The sequence below is a fragment of the Perognathus longimembris genome, chromosome 13 (assembly GCF_023159225.1).
Source record: "Perognathus longimembris pacificus isolate PPM17 chromosome 13, ASM2315922v1, whole genome shotgun sequence".
Lineage (NCBI taxonomy): Eukaryota > Metazoa > Chordata > Mammalia > Rodentia > Heteromyidae > Perognathus > Perognathus longimembris.
The window spans coordinates 10,548,917-10,572,224 of record NC_063173.1 but is presented as its reverse complement, the minus strand read 5'-3'; the positions used below and the strand labels follow the sequence as shown (position 1 = coordinate 10,572,224).

Genomic DNA, 23,308 nt, shown 5'->3' with positions numbered 1-23,308 from the left:
AACATGATTTTTTTTGTGGAATAATTGGTCTAACTTCAAAATTCACTTTACCTCTTTAACAAATGTACCTTTAAATAATTTATATTAAAACTTGATAGCCTGTTTCCTTGGGTTGAGATTGAGAATTAAATTAAATTATATGAATATCTCAATATTGAAACATTTTGATTTATCAACATGGTAATTTAGTTTAAGCTACATTTAATTTTGAATACTTTAATCTGAGATCACTATTATAGGTTTCTTTTTTCTTTTTTCTTTTGGTTGGATAGGGAGATTTGTGAGTTAAGATGAAATGAATCTAAGGCTTTAAAAAAGTGTCTTATTCTTTCTAGTGGTGAATTATAGATAAATTCATTTGTGATACTAAGACTCCTGATTCATTATTTGAGGAGGTGTTTGAAGTTTTGTGATTTTTTTTTTTTTTTTGGCCAGTCCTGGGCCTTGGACTCAGGGCCTGAGCACTGTCCCTGGCTTCTTCCCGCTCAAGGCTAGCACTCTGCCACTTGAGCCACAGCGCAGCTTCTGGCCGTTTTCTGTATATGTGGTGCTGGGGAATCGAACCTAGGGCCTCGTGTATCCGAGGCAGGCACTCTTGCCACTAGGCTATATCCCCAGCCCGTGAATTTTTTTTTTAAAGCTCTCACTATGTACTCCATGCTGAGCCCTTGTCTCAGCCTCTCAGGGACTGAAATGACCATGTTTGGACATGGCAATCTAGTTGCAAATATTTGCTAGTGACACAAATTTTCCTACAGCTAAGAGAAGTCAATTTCTCACAAGACAAGAAATATGAAATGTTTTTGAAAGCATATTTTATAAATGGCTATATATGTATTTTCTTAGTTATAATTTGAAGACAATTTAAGATAATAGTTAAGGGTTTCAGTTGGCTCTGTGTAAAAAATTTGGCTCCAAATTCCTGGAGGAATTTTTTAAAGAACCTTGTGTGAAGTGATTCATAAATTTAGGAACACATGAAAAAGACATTTTTATAGATTAATGTGGTGCAAATAAAGGATCACACGAGATCTGGTGTCAGGTATAGGGTACTGATGAAACATCTCTCGTAGTTGAGCACACTGTCTTCATGAATCTGAGCAAGAGCTCTTTTCCTTTCCTCACTATTCATTTTGTGTTAATTTGTTTAATTTCTCCTGATTCTCCCATTCAGTTCTCCTCTGTATAAGATCAACCTTTGATATGCATTTACTGTTTTACCTGTGTTTTATGTGTATTTTTGTTTTAATTCACGAAAGTGGTAGAGTGCCAGAGGACTGTCATTTTCTTACATTTTCCCATTTATTGTTATGTTTTCAGAGTCTGTCTGTGCAGCTGTGTGGTTTCTTCGTTATGGTGCATTGTAGTCCACAGTTTGCGTGGACCACGTATTTATCCATAGTTCTAGACAAGAACACATAGATTATTTCTAATTTCCTGTGAATTCAAATGACAAAACCATAACCATAACATAGAGTGTTGTAACCTAAATATAATCATAATTTGTTGGTTTTACAATGGAAGTTTCACCTACAAAATTTTCGTAAATAAGAAGCACAGTGGAGTTTCTCCTATGGTAACAATGTCTAGTTTTAGTCAGATTGAGAGTTCCACAAAATTGAAGTTACTGAAAGCTGTTAGGTAATCGTAGGTAGTGGAGATGGGTTAAGAGGGAGTGAGAGAGTCAATGTGGTTAAACTACTGCAACTGTATGTGTGAAATATAGGAATGTAAAATATGTCCTGTGCAGGGAGGGAGAGCTAAGTGGGAAGAAGGAGGGTGAAGGGAGATAGTGGAGGGGGATGAACATGGTCAGAGTTCTTCGTGTTCGTGTGTGACCGTGGAGCAGGGAAGCGTGTTGAGATTGGTGTGGAGAAGTAGAGAAGAGGATATGGAAGAGTGAGTGTGTCTGATGAGAAGTAGCTGACTTCGTGTGGGGTGATTGTGATTAGACGCACTGGACCGATGACTTCCGTCAGTTGAGAGTGCTCTGCAGTCAGCCCGGCTGTCTAGGATTTCCTTGCAGCTCACCTCTGTGGTGGGAAGAACTAGGATTTCCTCGCAGCTCACCTCTGTGGTGGGAAGAACTAGGATTTCCTCGCAGCTCACCTCTGTGGTGGGAAGAACTAGGATTTCCTCACAGCTCACCTCTGTGGTGGGAAGAACTGGAAATTTTCAGTTGCTCTAGAGGCCTTGGAAAGGAGACATGAGGACGGGGCATAATTGGCAGGCACCTAATAGATGAACTTGAAAATATTTGCACCTCAATAATATTCTTCAGCCAAAGTAGTCAAGCTACTTTCACGTAATGTACTTTTACTCTGCAACAACTCTGAGCAAAAGGGAAGGCAATCTTTCTTACTGTTTAGCTGCTTTAATTCTTACTTTTTTTATACTAGTGACTTTGTTTGAGGTCACAGGTGTAAGTTGTGAGTAATTTCACTGGTTTTTGTCTCACCACCTGTCCATGCACCAGTACTGACTTTGGAGGCTCATGTCCAAGTTCATATATAATCCTGGGTTTCCTTTATGTTAAACTTTAGCTTTGCCAGACAGACATGTAGACTAGAAGGAAAAAAAAAATAAGGCAGAGAAAACAGAGACAGAACTACCAACTTGTAACATTGTCTTCTTTTTACAAGGAGAGAGAAACTATATGCCCTTTTACAATATATGCTATTGTAATATCTATGCACATCTTCATGTTTCAAAAAATTTTTATTTTTATTTTCTGGTCCTGAGGCTTGAACTATGGGCCTTGACGCTGTCCCTGGGCCTCTTTAGGTGCAAGTCTAATGCTCTACCACTTTAGCAACAGCTCTAGTTCCAGCTTTTTCTGAGTAGTTTATTGGAAATAAGAGTCTCATGGACTTCCCTACCCAGGCTGGCTTTGAACTGCAATCCTCAGATCTCAGCTACTTGAATAGGCATGAGCCACTGTGTCTGGCTTTAAAATGTTTTTTATTAGCATATATTAGTGGTACTATGAGGGTTTCATGATGACATTTTCATACATGCATGCAGTATACCCAATCAAACTCACCCTCTCTTTTTCTCATCTCCCCTCCTACTTCTTAAAACAATTTCAACAAGTTTCATTGTTCTATTTTCATAAATTTGCCCATGTATTTCCACCAGGCTCTCCTTCATTCGCCCTCTCCCTCTCCCACTGGACCCAACTTCTTAGCAGAACTGGTTTCACTTTCCTGTCATTCATATTTAGTTTTTTTTTTTTTTTGGCCAGTCCTGGGCCTTGGACTCAGGGCCTGAGAACTGTCCCTGGCTTCTTCCCGCTCAAGGCTAGCACTCTGCCACTTGAGCCACAGCGCCACTTCTGGCCGTTTTCTGTATATGTGGTGCTGGGGAATCGAACCTAGGGCCTCGTGTATCCGAGGCAGGCACTCTTGCCACTAGGCTATATCCCCAGCCCCTCATATTTAGTTTTTAGTATGTATTACTTGTGCAAGAGGGTTTCATATTGGTGGGTGCCAGTATTACATGCCTGTAGTCCTAGCTACTCCAGAGGCTGAGTTCTGAGGGTTGTGATTCAAAGCCAGCAGGGGCAGTAAAGTCTGTAAGACTCTGACCTCCAATTAACTAGCAAAAAAGTGGAAGAAGACATGTGTCTCAAGTTGGAAAGGGCTAGTCTTTATTTTTTCTATTGGTCATGGGCTTGGACTCGGTGCCTGAGCTGCTGTCTTGGAGCTCTCTTGATCAAGGCTAGCTCTCTACTACTTTGAGTGAGCCATAGCTCCACTTCTAGTTTCCTGGTAGTTAACTGGAGATAAGAGTCTCACAGACTTTCCTGCCTGGGCTGGCTTTGAACCTCAGTCCTCAGGTCTCAGCCTCTGGAGTAGCTAGGTTTACAGGCATGAGCCACCAATGTCCACCTTAGAGGACCAGACTTCAGTGAAAAATGTAAGAGCACCATGCCCTAATTCCAGCCCAGTAGTGTGACACCATACACTCCCTCACACAAGGTATTTTACAATGATTGTTCATACATTCATACCATATATGACAATTTAGTCTGATTAACTTCATTAATTGCTGCCTTTTCCCCTTTAGTTTTAATAGACTTTGGTAAGACATAAGCATCTTCCTACTGAAAGTTGAAGAACTTTCTATTTAGGTAGACAAGTGGAAAGAAAAAATATAACCAACAGGAAGTTCTGAGTAAAGCATGAGGAAATCTTGATATAGTCAGGATAGGCTATATTTTTTTATGACAAGTTTGTTTTCATGGAAAACAAACAACACCAGCTGTTCCTTCAGAAGTAATAGCTTTTTGGAAATACATTTTAGGAGGAAAGTGAGATCAGCTGGAGTCAAAAGTTATATCATAGCTAAAAGTTTCAAGGCCACTAGTAGTCAGAAACTAGTTATGATCATTTGGAATGACTTACAGCTTATTATGGAATAACGTGACAGTCACTGAAGTTTAGTCCTACTCCAAGATCACTAAATTATTATTTTAAGATCTTTAAAAAGAGAATTTCTTAATATACTTATAGCTAATTATTTTCTGGTATTCTTGTTTATAATTATTGTTTCTATATGGTACTTCATCATATTAGGTAAATGGTTTTTTTCTGTTGTTGTTGTTGCTGTTTGTTTTTGTGCTGGTGCTGAAGTTTGAACTCAGGACTTGAGTCCTATCTCTGAGCTTTATTTACTCAAGGCTAGCGTTCTACCCTCAACCCATAGCCCCCGGGTCACTAAATGCCCATGGCATTTTAGTGGCTACTTGGAGATGAGACTCTCACAAACTTGGATGCTTAAGATGGCTTGGAGCTGCAAACTCCTTAGTTTCTTGAATAGCGACATTATAGCATGGGCCACTGGCGCCTGGCAGATGGTCAGCTTTGTAAGTAACCATCCAGTGCATTGTCATTTTTAATTTATGGTGACACTAGGAATCAAATCTATGACTTTTAAGTATGTTCAGCAGGTGCTCTACCACTATGCTGCATCTCAGCCCGTGTTCCTGCTTCTAAAGTTAATACCCGTTCTATGGAATATGAATCCTATTCTAAATTCAGGTCCTTGCTGTAATTTATTAATTAGACAAGCTTGACCTTAAAATTCGGATGCTAGGTTGTATTTATAAGCACCAGAATAAGATGCCCTGATTTAGAACCATAGACAATTTTGATGAGTACAAGGACAGTAAGAGGTACTTTGAATTGCCTTGAGAAATGGTCTCCACTTCCTATGAAGTCATCATCTTTATCCTTGGATCCATTTTGTGAATACTTTTCTTTGCCTTTTATTGCCCAGAGCATGTTTTTTTTTCCCAAAGAGTACTTATTGAAAATAAAGTTTTTTTTTGAAAAATAATGTTCTTGTTATTATTAAGGTGCTGTACAGAGAGGCTACCATTTCATAAGTGAGATAATGAATACATTTCTTCTTTTTGTACAATGCCACCCCTTCCTTTACTTTCCCCCAGTTCTCGCCCCCCTCCATCCCTGACCGAAAGTTACTTAGGTCATTTTTCACACAGTGCATGCTGAATAGCATGATTGCATTTTTTTCAACCTTCTTCCCTCCCTTTGTGCACCCCTTTACTTAATGAGCATGCACTTTGACGTCTTCAAGAATAAGAAGTGCACTGAGCTCTGTCACCTGTATTACCACTTGCTAAATTGTTAGAGGGATGTTAAAATAAATAGGCAAAGCATTATAATATAAAAAGTGAAGTGCTTCATAAACAATATTCAGAAACATGAAAACGGAGCACTGAGTGGGAAGCTCTAAATTTGTTAGGATATGTGCACAATAGGGAAATTTGGAGTAGTAAATGGGGGTGGAGTTGCGCATGACTGATTTCTGATGCTCCATTAGAACTAGAATGAGATAAACTTGGTAATCATTTGTGGTGTCTCTTTTTCTAATAAGGACATGGAATTCTTGTTGCATGCTCATTCCTTCATCTACCGTACAGTTACTGAATGTCTACTACAAGCCTACACTTCCTTCACTCTTTAGATGCAAGTAGATGAGGTTCGATTGCGCAACTCCAATGGGAACATTGATGCCACCATGAAGAGCTGGCCATGTAAAGACAGCAGGGCTGAGGAGCACTCAAATCCTGAGCTGGGTCAGGTTTTTGGAGGGTGTGACCAGGAGGATGATGGCTTCTGTTGGTTCTTCTTTTGACTAGCAGGTCCTGCATTGTGCTCTGTATCTGCTCACCTCATGCTTCTAATAATGCCTCTTTGTTATAGATGTCTTATTTCCACTTTCTTTTTCGGTTCTGCAAGTAAAGAAAATCAACTCAAGATGTGGTAAGAAAAATTACATAAGGCCACACAGCGAACAAAGGGGCCTCAAACATAGGGTTATCTATCTTCACAATGTATTCTAAAACAATGAATGCCTAGCATGGCGCGGAGCCCTGACATCCTACCCTAGACTAAAGAAGTCAGTATTTCAGAAAGAAAAGTGTAATTATCTTTATTTTGTTTAAAAATAGCACATCAGTTTTTCTTGCAGTAATGTTTGCTTGGGTAATGGAGTTTGAGCTCAGAGCCTTGCATTTGCTAGGCACGCATTCTGCCGGTTGAGCCACCCCTTCCCAGTGCTGTTGCTTTACTTATGTTTTGAATTAGAGCTTGTATTTCCCCCTAGGTTAATCTGGACTATGCTTCTCCTATTTCAGCGAGCCTTGCTAGCATGACAGAGGCAGGTCACTTTGGAACTTATTGGTTGAGATGGGGTCCCAGTTACTTTTCCCCAAGACACAATCCTTCCATTCTCTACCATCCAAGTAGTTGAGATTACAAGTGTGGGCTACATGCCCAGTCATCACTAGGTAATATCTATTCTAGAGACAAATTTAGGAAGTCTCTGGGGAATTTTAAATAGAAGGAAAGGAAAATGAATGTACTGTTTGGGTAGACATAAGCAGCTGGACACACAGCTAAATAAGGTTCCTGACTTCACACCTTGAGTCTGGGTTAGGGAACTGGGCACGGGGGAGGAGCTGGGTTTCCTTCCTTGCAGCTTTCTTAATTGGCATTGTAAGAAATGACAAACAGGAAGGTGGACTGTTGTTGTGTCTGAGTTCCTGAAAGACTACAATTTTGTGATTCTAAAACATGTACAAATTAAGTATTGCACAGGCTTTGCTTAGCTTGATTAAAATGTACCCCTGTGTCAGAGCAGTCAGTAAAATGGACCTTAATGGTAACACACACACACACACACACACACACACACACACACACACACTGCAAATCACAATGCAAAATTATTTCTTGAGTTTCTAAAGTTATTTTTATATTTTCCTGAAAATGACTAATTGGTGACTCACAAGGAGTAAGCCAGACAGTGTTCAAGCTTACTATTAATACTTCTCTCTTCTTTTCCAGTCTCTCTGGATAATTACTATATGTAAATATTTATATGTAAAATGTCATATAGTTCCCCAAATTAAAAAAAATAATTCCCAGTGAAGAGCAAAATAATTATGTAAAAACTAATTCACCAGCAATATTAGTTTGTAAGTCCACTCTAGGTTGAGCTATTTTAATGAGCTTTGTCTCATTCCATAGCTTATTGAAGAACTACGATGAGGCTGTGGAAAGAAGGAATGTAAAATGTTCAAAAGTTGAGTCAAAATTGAGTAACTTCTGCACCTGTTTTCTCCCATCCCCATGTTTTTCTTTTCTACTGTAGGAAAGAAGTGTCATTACTTGACAACAATCCTGTGCAAAAAGTCTATAATTTCAAACTCAGGAGGAGACATTGTTGCAATAGTTGACTAGTGTAAGCAGGTGGCATGCTAGGGAGAGCAGATTGTGTCCAGTGCTGCTCTGCAGTGCTTGCTTCCTAGAGGATGTGCTTAGTGTAGGTACATCAGGATAGGTTACAGAGATGCTGGAGGAGTCTTCAGATCATCTCAAGCCTAGTGAAACCACAATGAGGCTAGGAAGTCACACTCCTTTTATCTCTGGTTTAGATGTCTCTTTTAGGAAAATTATCCAGAGCAAATCTGTTAATAGCAGTTACAGTCATAGCTTCCATTTATGTGTAAAAAGTAAAGGGAGCCTGTGGCTCAGGCCTGTCTCTTCATCCTAGCTGTTCAGGAGGTTCAGTTCTGAGGATCATGGTTCAAAGCCAGCCCAGGGAAGAAAGTCTCTGAGACTCTTATCTCCATTAACCACCAGAAAACCAGAAGTGGAGTCATGGCTCAACTGGTAGAGCACTAGCCATGAGCTGAAGAGCTCAGGAACAGCCCCCAGTTCTAGAGTTCAAGCCCCAGGACCAACACAAAACCAAAACAAAGCCAACAAAATTAAAGAGAAATTTCTAGTCCTGGGACAATCTTCTGTCTCTGGAATAGCCTATATCTTTAGCAGAATTCAGAGGATGGGTTCCCTTTGGATAGGAGGAGCTTTATAATATGAAAGAAATTTAGCCACCGAGCAAGATATAGTCATAGGCCAGGCCCTTTTAGAATTATTCTTACAAAAAATGGCAAGGATATGGTGTGTGTGTGTGTGTGTGTGTGTGTGTGTGTGACCCTTACATATTGCTAGTGGGAATGTCTGTTAGTGCAACCACTGGAGGTTCTTTGTGAAGCTGAAAATACACCGAACTTGTGTATACTCCTCCTGTGTAAAAAATCAGTGGAATCAAAATTGGTATACCTGTACACCTGCATTTATGGCAAATGCCATTCTCAATAGTGAATACTGATAGAAACGGCCTAGGTACTATTATGCATCAATGCATAGGAGATATGCTATATGCTCAGCGGAGTGATATTTAGCCAGAACAATGAATGAAATCACATCAGCGTGCAGAAAATGGATGGAACTGGGATATCATGTTAAGTGACATATGCCAGACTTAGAAAGACAAGTACTTCCTTTTTTCTTTTTTTCTTCTCTTACATTGAATCTAAAATCAAAACAAAGGAATCATGAAAGTAGAAGGGCTGATAGAGAAGAGGAAGAACAAGTGGGAGACAGTATAAATGGAAATGTCACAATGATTGCTTTGTATACCTTATATTGCTGGTAAGAAATAGCCAATAGGACATGATAAATTATACAGGTCTCTAGACATTCACACAATGAGACCAAAGGAGGATAGGTATAGGATAGATCACAAAGGATCAACAGCTATGTCCATATGATCATATAAAATAACACACCAGGAAATGGAAATGGGATTTTTGTTATTGTTGTTGTTGTTTTTATCTTTAGGAGGAGAAGAGGGGCAGAGAAAAGATGGGACAAAGGGTGAACAAGTGCAGCGTGGTACTCACTAGCCATTATGTGGAAAATGAACGATACAATTTGTGGGTGGGGATAAGAGGGGAAAAACGGGAAGAGTGTGGGAAAGGGTGACATTGTTCAAGAAGAAATATACTTATTACATGACATATAACTATAACTCCTCTGTTATTTACAATAACAACAAAATGTGTTTAATAAAATAAATAAAAAAGAAAAGAAATAGTGAAGGAACTTTATGTTCGTGAGCATATGGATTTCCAGGGGAATATAAACTGACAACAAAGAGTAAAAAAAGAATGATACATGGAAACAAACTTATTAATAGATGCATCTTTTTCTCAAGGTATGGTATTAATACATATTATGTTACATATTATATTTTACTAATACTGGGTTTGAACCAGTGTCTTGAGCTTGCTCAGCTTGCTTGGTTGCTTAGTACTCTATGTGTTAGTTATTTTGGAGATAGAGTCTTATTGATTTTCGTGCCTGGGCTTGCGTTAAACCCATGCTCCTCTGGACCTCAGCCTCCTAAGTAGCTAGGTGTAGGTATGATCCCTCCACATCCAGATATAGCATTATATTTTTAAAGGTTGTATTCCTTTGCAGTTTTGCATCTAGACCTCTATCTTATAAAAGTAGTCAGAGATGTATATTTGGGGATGGTTGTCTCAACTGTGGTTAAGCTATCTGAATATTAGAAACAATCTAAATGTCCAGTAATGAAGGGCAATAAGACTGTTATTTAAATAAGCACTGAAATGCAATATAGTTATTAATTTAATACATAAAGAAACATAACATCCTGACTAAATAGAATGTTTAAGGATGATCTTCATTCAGCCAGGTATGATCATCCACTTTTAAGAAACTAAGATTGATATTTTCCAACTTTATTGAAGGACAGAAAACTAAGCTTGATAATTTTTTGATAATTTTATTTAATTATATATGCATATATATGTATAATTAAGGTACACAACTTGATGTTTGCTATGCATAGTCACTGCAGACTCTTGACCATTGTCTGCCTAATTAAAATATTTGATCCCTCAGAAAAGAATTGTTTTATACAAGTTTTCAGCAAAAGATATATATTGTAAGTAAAACATATGGTAAAAACTCAATCCCTTCTAGGTATAAAACCCATCTAATTAGCTTAAGTTTGGTCCTTATCTCTTGCAAAATTTGATTGTGGTGGTGTTTACCTACAGAAAGTATTATGACTGTCAAATTGCTTCCTTCTAATCTGTTCCCAACATATCACTGAGAATAATCATTATCAAATACTGACATTTTATGCCAGTTCATTGCATATAGGATCTCATTATGCTGTGGCCTGAATGTTTATATACCCTCAAATTCATGTTTGGAATCCTGACACCCCTCCTCCCCCACTAGGAGAAGTGATCTTTGTGAGATTGAGATTAGGCTGTAGAACCTGCTTGTCTGGGATCTGTGCCTATAGAAATATGTCTTCAGAGTGTTAGGTAGCCACTGTGTGAGGTTAGACAAGACAGGTGATGAGGAAGTATACCCCATAAGACACAGGATCTACCTTGATGTTAGATTTCTCAGCCACCACTCATGGATTTGCTACAACTTAAAAAAAATTATTATAAAAAGGATTTATTGCAGAGAGGTAACAGTTACATAAGTCAGATGATGAATCCATTTCTTTTTGAATAATGTCACCACTTCCCTAGTTTTCTCTCACTTTTTCCATCCCTCCCTCCCCCACAAGTTGTGGAGTTCATTTTCAACATGGTTTCCAGTGAGAATCACTGCTGTATTTGTTCACACTCTGTTCCACCATTTTGTACTCCCACTCACCCTTCCCCAAACAGATAAACTTGTATACAAGACAAAAGGTACAGGGATCAAACACAGCAACAAAGGAGAGAAAAAAAAAAGAAAAAGAAAGAAAGAAAGAAAAAAGAAAAATAACAAAAAGCCTCTTGGTCCCATTTCTTAGAGTTAATTTCAATAAACATTTTATATAATCATATGCACATAGATATTGATCCTCTCCTAAGAATACCCTCCTTGGGTCTCACTATATGAATGTTTAGAGATCTGTATAATTTATCATGTCTAAGTGTAATTTTTTGCCTTTTACCATCAAATGTTTACTTGTAGATTTATAAGCATATTGTAGTCACCACAAACAAGGGAAACTATGCAACCTGTTTCTTTGTGTCTGGCTTACTTCACTTAATATAATTTTGTCCTAGTCTTTCCATTTCCTTATGAATTGGGCAATGTCATTCTTTCTGATGGAAGCATAGAATTCCATTGTGTGTGTGTGTGTGTGTGTGTGTGTGTGTGTGTGTGTGTGTACCACATTTTCGTGATCTGTTTGTCCACTGAGGGGGATCTGGGTTGATTCCATATCTTGGCTATGGCAAACAGTGCTGCTATGAACATGGTTGTGCTTGTAGCTTTAGTGTGGCCTTGTTTGTGGTCTACTGCATAAATGCCCAGGAGTGGAGTTGCTGGGTTATAGGGAGGTGCTATGTTTAGTCTTTTGAGGAACCTCCATACTGCTTTCCAGAGTAGTTGAACAAGTTCACAATTCCACCAACAGTGTATTAGGGTTCCCTTTTGTCCTCATTCCCGCCTGTATCTGTTGTTATTCGTTTTCTTGATAATGGCCATTCTAACTGGGGGGAGGTGGAATCTCAGTTGTTTTGATTTGCATTTCTTTTATGGCCAGAGATGTTGAACATCTCTTCCTGTGTCTATTGGCCATTCTTATTTCTTCTGAAATATCTCTCTTTAGGTTTTTAGGCCATTTATTAATTGAGTTGTTGTTTCTTTGAGGACTTATTTGGGGGGGGGGGTTAATATTTTGAGGGCTAAGTATATTTTAGATTTGAGGCCCTTGTCTGATGAATAGCTAGTAAAAATCTTCTCCTAATCTGTGAGCTTTCTATTTATCTTGCTAGCTATGTCCTTTGCCATGCAGAAGCTCTGCAGTTTTGATGCAATCCCATTTGTCTACCCTTTGATTTTTTTTTTTTTTGTGGTTTGGGGTCTTTACTTTGGATATTTTGACATGTGCCTAGGTTGCTACAACTTTTAACACAGGCTAATATCTTGCACTGACTTTAGGATAAAGACATATTCTTAACAGAATTTGCCATGTTCTGCAAGGTCCTCCCAACTGTACCTTTGGCTTCATTTTCCCTCTCCCACCATTGCTATGCATCATTCCTGAGCCTCTTGTTCCTGCATACAGGTCCTTCTCAATCTGAAAACTCAGCTTATTATTTACTTAATCAAGGAAGGCTTACTGATGTTCACTTTGTTTCTCAAACACACCATTTGTCAGTCTTACTGTTTAAATTTGCTTATGAAGCTATTGGAATAATGTGTTTCCCTTACTTACCTATAAAAGAAAAGGATTTTTTTTTTCTGTTTAAATCCATGCCTGGTACCTATGTGCAAACTACAATAAATGTGTGGTATGAATAATGGAAGCAGAGTACACACATTGACTGGAGAAGTCCAGAAAAGAAATCAAGGATGTGATTCAATGGCCTTGTGGTCCTACGCTAATTATGCATACTACTTGCATTTTAGATTGCTTTTACTTTTCACAAATCCCTTAAAGCTAGTGTTATTATATTGTTACATTGTATGTAATGATACAATTTAATATATTTATGATATAGTGCATTGTATTAGATCAAATTACATTAAGTTTTTAGATAAGTCAACAAGCTCAAAATGAATGGCTTTAAGATAAGAATCTATGTGTTTGCAATGTTGGGGAAATAGTAACTCAGTTGATCTACCAAGGTATTAAAGTCTTTTATTATATGTTTCAAATGATACAACTTCTGATACTGTTCTCTATGGTTGTCTTAGTTTGATCTGCTATTATAGCATACTAGTGGCAGGGTGGTTTCAAATACAATCATTTATTTCTTACATATCTAAAGGCTAGAAAATCCAAGTTCAAGATGCTAAGCAGATCCATTGTCGATGTCTTTTTCTGGTTTGTAGATATCTATTGCTATATCAGCATCATGGTTGAGATAGTGGGAGGGAGAGAGAGGAGGGGAGAGAAGAAGTGAGAGATGGAGAGGACAAAAAGAGGGAGAAACATGGAGAGGGGAGAAAGAGAGCTAGAGCAAGAGAGAGAGCTAGAGCGAGAGAGCGAGAGAGAGCGAGAGAGAGAGAGAGAGAGAGAGAGAGAGAGAGAGAGAGAGAGAGAGAGAGAGAGAATATGCTCTAAGCTTTTCTTCTTTGCTGTCCTGGGGATGGAAGCCAGGGCCTTGTGTATGTTAAAGAATTATTCCATCAGAAAACCTCGATCCCTTTTTTCCTTTTGTTAGGGTCATCCTACTATATGGGCTCCATCCCCATTACCTAAACAAAATGAAATTATATCACCAATACTCTAAGTTATTTCTCTCTCGGGATTAGAGCTGCAACCAAATTTTCTCCCAAATGTAGGGAGACACATGAAGTTTATTGCAAGGATTGAGCTGTTCTTTGCTTATGCCTGTTGATTTGAAGTACATTTATAAAAATGAATCTGGATTCCACAGTTAATGATATATCTCAAAGACCTTCCTTATAGATAAAACTTGACACAGGAAAATAACGCTGCCATCTAGTGATTGTGAACCTGATGAAATCTGAAAACATCAGAGAAGCAGGTGAAGTAAAACTAATAATCAGAACATGCTTGCTAGACAACTTATGCTGAGCAGGTAACTTATGGCAGGCATTTGGTTTTAGTGGATACTTCAGGTGGCTGATGTTTACAGTAGATTAATGGTAACTAAACAAGACAAACATCTCTAGCCACTAGTATATTATCTGAGGAGTTGGTAAGTACATTGTTTTCTTATAATCATGCCACTGAATATAGATGTCCAATTTCCTCTCTCTGTGCTACTTCTCAGTAAAGAGAGCTTTATACTCTGAGTACATAGTAGAAAAAAACCTTTGCTTTTAAAAAGTATAACAACTAATATATTCAGGAACAGACACATGGGAGAAAAAGGAATCCTTGTTACAACTTCCAGAAGTACAATGCTAAACTAAACTCAGTGTTCCCTAAGGTTACTCTCTTTTTTATTTTTTTGCCAGTCCTGGGGCTTGGACTCAGGGCCTGAGCACTGACTGTCCCTGGCCTCTGTGCTAAAGGCTAGCACTCTATCACTTGAGCCACAGTGCCACTTCTGGCCTTTTCTTTGTATGTGGTGCTGAGGAATCGAACCTAGGGCTTCATGTATACAAGCACTCTTGCCACTGGGCCATATTTCCAGCCCCTAAGGGTACTTTTTAAAGCCACTTTGAATTAAATTACCATGTGACTAAATATAAAACCAACAACAAAACCCTCTTAGACATGTAATAAACAGAACTGAAATAATATATGAATTTTCTTCAAGGCATTAAACCCCAGAGTAAATATAGGTAATTTATTTGTATGGCTTGAGTCATGAATTTCTGTGTATTTGGAGATTTTTTTCAAGATAAGATTTTATTTTACTTTAAATGGATTTATGTGTTAGATTTTAGTTGATATACTTTAAATGGTATGTGAAAGTTACAGATAAAATTGTCATCTAAAATCCTTGAGTTGAAAATTTTCTTGCAAGATCAAAAGTTGCAAGATCAAAAGAAGTAGCAATTATTTTATTTCTCTGGAGGCTTAGATAACTAACAAAATCTCATCACTTTCAAATGATCATCACTTTGCTGGTGGAGGTGAGAAAATTATATTCAGCATCCTTCCTAGATTGTCTGGAGAAAGTTGCATTGATCTGCCAAACCACAAGTATATCCATCGAATTATACCCGAAGCAGTCCTAACATGTGGTTTAGAAATAGCCAAACTGGATATATCAGCCACTTTTATCTTCCAGTGGGAATGATCACTTTCTTGACAAACACTAACCATTATTATTTCTTGCCTCTTGGAACAACATTTCATATGCTGGCAGAAGAAAAGATTTCATGGCATTATGCTAAGTGTTATGTTGATACTATCAGGGGTATATACAAATTCTTAATCAGTTCATTTGAACCAGACATGTTTTGTGCCAAATTCAGGTTAGGTCAAATATATGAATGTGGCTCTTTTTCTTTGTTTCCCATTTAATTAATTAATTAAATTTTCATTTTTTAAAAAATTTTATTGTACAGGTGACGTACAGAGGGCTTACAGTTACATAAGTAAGATAATGAGTATATTTCTTTTCTTTTCTTTTTTTTTTTTTTTTTTTTTGCCAGTCCTGGGCCTTTGGACTCAGGGTCTGAGCACTGTCCCTGGCTTCTTTTGGCTCAGGGCTAGCACTCTGCCACTTGAGCCACAGCGCCACTTCTGGCCATTTTCTATATATGTGGTGCTGGGGAATCGAACCAAGGGCTTCATGTATATGAGCAAGCACTCTTGCCACTAGGCCATATTTCCAGCCCGAGTATATTTCTTTTTGAACAGGTTTACTCCCTCCCCTACTCTCCTATCCCCCAAATTGTAAAGTTTATTTCCAACATGGTGACTAGTGAGTATCACTGTTGATTTGGTTCACATTTTGTACCACTATTTCTCTGATTCCCCTTCCGTTCACCAGATGAGATAAACTTATATACAAGACAAATGGCTATTATCAAGAAAACTAATAATAACAGATGCTGGCAGGGATGTGGCCAAAAGGGACCCCTACTACACTGCTGGTGTGAGTGTAAACTTGTTCAACCACTCTGGAAAGCCATATGGAGGTTCCTCAAAAGACTGAACATAGAGCCCCCTATGACTTGCGATCTCTTGGGCATTTCCCCAAAAGGCCATAAACAAGGCCACACTAAAGCTACCAGCACAACCATGTACATTGCAGCATTATTTACCATAACTAAGATGTGGAATCAACACAGATGCCCCTTGTTAGATGAATGTATCAATAAAATGTGGCATATATACACAATAGAATTCTATGCTTCCATTAGAAAGAACGACATCATCCCATTCATAAGGAAATGGAAGAGCTAGGTTCTAGTGGCTCACACCTGTAATCCTAGCTACTCGGTAGGGTGAGATCTGAGGATTATGGTTCAAATCCAGTCCAAACGGGAGAAAGTCTGTGAGACTCTTATCTCCAATTAACCACCAGAAAACCAGGAATGATGCTGTGGCTCAAGTGGTAGAGCACTAGCCTTGAGGTGAAGTGCTTAGGGACGGCACCCAGGCCCCCACTTCAAGCCCCACTACCAAGTGGGTGGGGGGAGGGAGGAAATGGAAAGACTTGGAAAAAATTATATTAAGCGAAGCAAGCCAGACCTAAAGAAATGTAGTCTGTATGTTTTCCCTCATTTGTAACAACTAGAATATGTCTATAATATTCTTAGCAGAGTATCACAATAGCTATGTACATATGACCATATAAAATGATGCTCATTGAAATGCAGTCCAAGAAATAGAAATAACAGAGTTTTTTTTTGGTTTATTTTTTTCAGTGTACTGTTTCCAATTCTTTGTTTTTTCCTTCCTCCCTACCCCCCTTTGATTTATTCCTTTTCATATGACACGTTATTTGAGATACTAATGGATAATAGCTTAACAGTTTGGAAAGAGCTTGATTTAAAATTAGTTCTTCCAAGCAATTATATGAATGCCAAGTTACTGATTCTTTTTAAAAATATGTATGCAATGTGGTTGTGATTAACTTGTATGAGACACAGCTGATCTGGGATGTGGAATTCAGATGACCCCAAAATATTGTTTCTATTGTTATCATTAATATCTATAATATACACCATTTATGGAATGTTTTTCATTTGACAGCCACTGAATTAAGTACTTGAAAAGAATTTCTTTTAATAATTATTAAGGTATTTTTATTTTGTTATTATTGTTATTTCTTTGCTTGTTTACTGGTGCTATTGATCAAACTCAGGGTCTTGCTCAGGCTAGACAAGGGCTCTGCCAATGAATTACAGCCTCAGAATTTAGTGTTTCTGAGATAGTCTCACTGTCTCAGAACAGCTGTGACTGCCTTTGAACTTGCTGTGTGCTCAGGCTGACCTTAAAGTGTCTATCTTCTTGCTGCTATTTTATAAGTATGAGAATTATAAGTTTGTCTCACTATGCCAGGAACAATTTTCCCTCACCAGTGAGGTACTTTTTGTGTTTTTGCTTGTCCTGGAGCTTGAACTTGATGCTGTTCCTGAGCTTTTTTGTGCTCAAGGTTAGCACTCTATAACTTGAGCCACAGTTCCACTTTTATGGCTTTTTTTTCCTGATTATTTGGGGATTAAGAGTCTCACAGACTTTCTTGCATGAGCTGCTTTCAGAAAGATTTTTTTTTTTTGTCAGTCCTGGGCCTTGTACTCAGGGTCTGAGCACTGCCCCTGGCTTCTTTTTGCTCAAGGCTAGCACTCTGCCACTTGAGCCACAGCGCCACCTCTGGCCATTTTCTATATATGCGGTGCTGGGGAATCGAACCCAGGGCTTCATGTATATGAGTCAAGCACTCTTGCCACTAGGCCATATCCCCAGCCATGAGCTGCTTTCAAATCCCAATCCTCAGATCTCAGCCTCCTGAGTAGGTAGGATTGCAGGTGTGAGCCACGGCACCTGGCTGAGGGATTTTTTTTTTTTAAATAACTGGCATAGTAACTGTTATTTAGAAATAGCTTAAATTGTGGAGAAGACCCAAGTTTGCCAAAATCACCTTTTATGTTGTTTCATTTTTATTTTTTATAATCTTTTTTGTGTGAGTACCATGGCTTGAACTCAGGTCTCAGGTCTTTGCATTTTCCCTTACTTGCTTGCTTGTGATTGCTACTTTATAACGTGAACCACACCTCCAGTGTGGCGTTTTACTGATTATTTGGAGACAGCATCTTGAGGTCTTTTCTGTCTGGGCTGGCTTCATAGCTCTTTCCCGAGAGCTCAGCCTCCTGTGTAGTTAAGGTTACAGGAATGAGCCACTTGTCAGAGCTTGGGTCCTGTTTGCTTATTTTAAATGAGCAGAATCAAATTATTATTGTTCCCCAGTCCCTAAGTGAATGAGTCATGATTTCCATTTTTTAAATATATTTTACAAATATTTTCTTACGATAAAATGTACATCCTATATACATGTATATATGATGTATATACATGGATGCACCTATAATTAAAACATTATGAATAATTTGCTTTTATATTATTCTTCCCTTTACTTATACTTGTTTGGTAATGATTATCATTGCTGTGAACTTTGAGTTCCTTATTTTTCTGCAATTGAAAAACATTTAATATTTTCTAATATATGCTTAAAGTCTTGGATATTTTGACAAATTTTGAGCTTTGTCTGTCATCAAAATCCTCAAGTAATTAATACTGATGTGTTAAAGACTCATATCTATGTTTTGAAAAGTTTGAGTTTGCTTTCTGATCTTTTACTCCCCAATCCATTCAGAATTAGTGATTTGAAGTAGTTAGAAACAAAGGCATAATGTTGTTTTATTCTTGTTAGAAACCAGGGTATAAAGGTTTTTTTTTTTCCATATGTAAAACAAGTTTTCCTCTTCAGTGAACTGGGATTTTATTCCTCACTGATCTGCCTTCTTTGTTTCATGTGACATAGTTTAGTATGTACAATGATTCTTTCATTTCTCTATCAGTATAAAAAATACACACTAGATTGCTATAACTTCCGTTAGTATAAATCCTGCTGTATAGATGCCAAATGCTACTTCTTTCTGTTTGTTCCAATTAGATTTTGTGGTTTGCTTTTTTGTATACATTTTAAAGTTAGTTTCCTGTTTCATTTAAAAAATACCTATTGGGGTTTTGGTTAGAGTTTTGAGAGATTGGTGTCTTCATGACATTAAATCTTCCCATGTAAAACATGCTATATCATATACCTAGTTAGGTTTTTGTTAAGTTTTTTTTTTTTTAGTTTTTATTGATTAAATAAAATTCTCACATGCTCTGCTTAGATATATTCCTAGATAATTTAATTTTTTACTGTGTAGATAAAATAAAATACTTAAAATCTCTATTATTGTTTATAGCAACAGAGTTAAGTTTATTTATATTGACTTGCTATTCTGCCAGTGGAATATATTCTTATGTGATGTTTATCAGCTTTTTGATAAGGTGTTGGAATCACTTTTCTGTGTGCGATCCTTTACTGTTTTATCCAGGTGAATCTTAGTGCTGATTTGTACTTCTAAGTTAAAATGTTGGTTCAACAGTTCTCATGTAAACACAGCAGCTTCAAAATTGCTAATTTAAAAATATTAAGTAATAAGCTTCAGTTATCCTTTGTAACTGATATCTAAGCTTATTCCCCAGGTGAGGACAGGAGCTATGTGGCAGTTAAATTTTTTGGAATGTTAGTGATTCTAGTTTTATTTGGGTTACAATTAGTTAAAAATGACATGATTAGATGTCTGTCAAAAGACTTGTTTGGATCCAAGGTTTGCCCTTTGAATAATTTATCACAAAATCAAAATCTATAGATCCCACACTGGCTTTGTGGAATCAATCTTTGAGTATGGAGCCTGAAATTTCTTGATAAAAGTTGAGTCATTTTGGTGTGTTCCTTTTTCTTTTTAAATGCTGCTGCCATAACAAATATAGTGGCTTACGATAGACACAACTTTCTAATATTTACTGTAGTTTTATCGGCTAGGAGTCTTGCAGCTACTGTGAAACTCACAGGATTAACATCCAGCTCTTCATTGCTAGAGCTCTGGAAGAATCTGCTTCTGAGATCACTTGTGTTGTGGATAGAATGTAGTCTCTTGCTGCTGTAGAACTGAGGTGTTCATCATTCTTCCTACTAGTCAGGGCTACCATCAACTCCAGACGCTCTGGTTACTGCTGAAACCAGGACCCTGAATGTAAGTCAGCAAATCATGTACATGGAGTCTCTCTGCCATCCTTTCTTGCACAATCTCTATCCCTTCCAGAGACAGTGAAGTTGTTTTAAAATGTCCATGTGATTGGATTGAACTCACCTGGTATTAGGATAATCTTTGTTCACAACCTTAATTCCATTCATGAAGCTCCTTTTGATAAATAAAACAAACATTGTTAAATTCCAAGGATTAAAAGGGACCCTTGTGTGTTGGAGTTTTTTGACTATTATACTCATTTCTTTGATGTTTCAAAGTAATCACACTATTACTATATTAATGTGATAATGACTCAATCTAATTAAAGGATCATGAGTGGATAGAAAACCCATCTCTTCAGTAGGGGACAGAAATAGCATGTAGAGAATAGATGAGAAGTGAAGAAAATGATTGAAGAGTTAACACTGTTCAAAAAGAAATGTACTCATTATGTGAACTATGGAACTGGGACCCCTCTGTATATCACATTTACAAGAAAAATAAATAAAATTAACAAACTAAAATTTTCAAAAAAGAGAATAGATGAGGATATGATGTCCTTTCTTTTTCAAAATTTTTATTGTAGTCAGATATAAGTATTGTAAGTCAGGTATTGAATACATTTCTATTTGAACAGTGTTACCATCTCAGTATGTCCTTTCATATTTCTCTTTATTCTCTTTCATTTGTTTCCTTCCTTCCTTCCTTTGTTGAGAAAGAATGTAGGCAAGCAAAGGATTAAGGGATATAAAACAATACAGTGAATTGCTAAAAGATTTTTTTCTTTGGAAATCCAAAATTAAAAAAACCATCCCTCTCTCCTTTTTATTTATCTTTATTTAAAAATTCAGTATAAAATGGAAGTTGAATAAATATAGCATTTAATGAGTAGAAATTCTCCTGTGGACATTTTGAATTAGTTTTCCGAGCCAATTTTTGTGAAGATGTTATTATTTTATCTTCACAAATGATTAAATCACAGATGAGAAAATAGAAATTATGTTCCCAAGGCATGAAAGAGGTAATAGTATTTGAATTTTGGCCAATAATGGTTTTAATGCCTATGACTTCTTCCCTCCCCCCCCCCCCCCGCAAATAGGCCTTTTATTTGTCACTATTAAAATTCTGAATTTTAAACAGATTCTTGGACTGGTGGTTCGTATCCATCAGCTCACTCAACTTTAGCACCAGTCTCGTCCCTAGTAGCTTTTCCAGAACTACCACCTTCACCATGAGGCTCCATGAGTTTTCCCAATTCAAACTTGGGCTTCTTCAGCATTTTTACTTTTCTAATGAAGAAATCATGCAATGGATAAATAGACTGGCAAGCATTTTCTATGTCTTTGCCAATGCTGTCTGGAATCAGTTTATTAACTACTTCTTTCAAGTCACTTGTCTGCACCTCTCGGGTCATGATCTTCATCATCTTCCGGATCTGACGCACCTGCTGATGCTGGGCATAGGAGGTCTTGCAGATTTGATTGTTGTGTTTTTTAGTAAAACCAACACAGAACAGACGAAGCAAATAACCCTCTGTAGTCTTGACACCAACATGAGCTTCAATCATGGTCTGCCACTTTTTGACCATGGAGCACGTTTTGTCTCGAGTGAGATTCATGCCATGGAAGTTGGTCAGGCAGCTCTTGCCCTGAACATCCTCAGTAATGAGCTTGAACTTTCTGAATGCGACTTCATCATTCTGCAGATCGGCGAGGCTCACTTCAAACACCCGACCCTTGAGGCCATCAGATGCGATTTTGGTTCCTCGTGACTAATGTTTTCCCAATATTCCTTATGTTGAACATGGCTGGTGCTTCCATACCAATCTTTCTTAGAAAATGGATCAGCCACTTTCTTCTTGGCTCCCTTTTTATCGCCTTTTGTAAGGTGCTTGTTCTTGCTGACCGCCATGGTGCTGGTCAGAGAGCCGAAAGCAATGCCTATTACTTCTTAAATATTCTCTACGAAGACTCCCTCATTTCCCTTTCTCTAGTCTCTCAACCTTAATATTGGATTTAAATATTTTGTTTTGGACTAAGCCATTTTATTTAATTTAATTTTATCTCTAGGTCTTGAACTCAGGAACTGGGCACTATCTTAGAGGTTTTTTTTGCTCTACCACTTGAGTTACAGCTCCACTTCCACCTTTATGGTGGTTAATTAAAGTCTCTGGACCTTTCCTGTCTGGGCTGGCTTTGAACTGTGATCCTCAGATCTCAGCCTCCTGAGATTACAGGAGGATTACATGCCTGAAGCCATTCATACCCAGCATAGACTAAATCTTGATATTAAAAAAATCTAATATAAGCATTTGTGTGTTTATATACATCAAATGTGTTTATCTGAATTTATTTATTCAGATATTTTTAATTCATTCACTTACTCACTCTAAGATTTATCAGTTGACTATTTTGACTGATATATTTGCATACAAATTCTGGGTGTAATAATAGAACTAGGAATTTTCTTGATTCACAGTTTTACAAAAAGTAGTTTTCGTTTCCTTTTATCCACATACTTAAATATAGCAACGGGAACTCTGAGTTCCCATAATGCTTTTCCATGATACTGTGAGCTGGCCTTTGAGAAGCTGGGTTTTACAAAAGACCAGAAAAGAATGAGCCGATTCCACTGTGTCAGATTGTGTTGCTGCGAGGCAGACACAAAGGGAGATGGCGCATCTTTAGGAGATCTTCCTGTCTTGGGATTGGCCTTGTGGGAAGCAAGGCAATGCAGAGAAGCTCTGAGAATCTCAAAGCCTATTCAGATACAGATATGTTTATGAACGTACAACTGAAAAGTAAATATTCTGGCTAGGGATACAGCGGTAGCTCCTAACCAAGGAATGAAGTGAAGCAATCTGGCATGATGGGAGATGAAACTCCACACCTTGGCTTGATTATTACACTCTAAGGGCAACTAAGTCACCATGCTCGTGACCCTTGGGAGTTCTGGGAGCAGATTTTCTCTACTTCTTTTAATTTATTGTTTTTCTTCCTGTATCCTTCATTGCTAAAGTTCTTTTGTGGTTTTAGCCTGAGATGAAAGCATCAGTCCAGGATACAGAATCTATTTCTTGCTGTTTGCTTGATATTGGGCAATATGTTCACCTTCTCAGATTCTTACACAACTCAGGTATTAACGGATTTAATTAAATAGTTTTTACCTGCAGGATTTTGAAAGTGTTTTCTTTTCTGTGCTGGTAC

At 37.7% G+C, this 23,308-nt stretch overlaps 1 protein-coding gene and 1 pseudogene across 5 annotated transcripts in view; one reads left to right on the top strand and one right to left on the bottom strand.

Annotated features, from left to right (window-relative positions):
* Nox4 (NADPH oxidase 4) overlaps positions 1-23,308 on the top strand; it is a 146,682-nt gene that overhangs the window by 14,395 nt on the left and 108,979 nt on the right. The window lies entirely within an intron of this gene.
* On the bottom strand, positions 21,187-22,013 carry LOC125361566 (annotated as a pseudogene). The gene has a single exon (XR_007212957.1). The product of XR_007212957.1 is annotated as a 40S ribosomal protein S3a-like (transcript).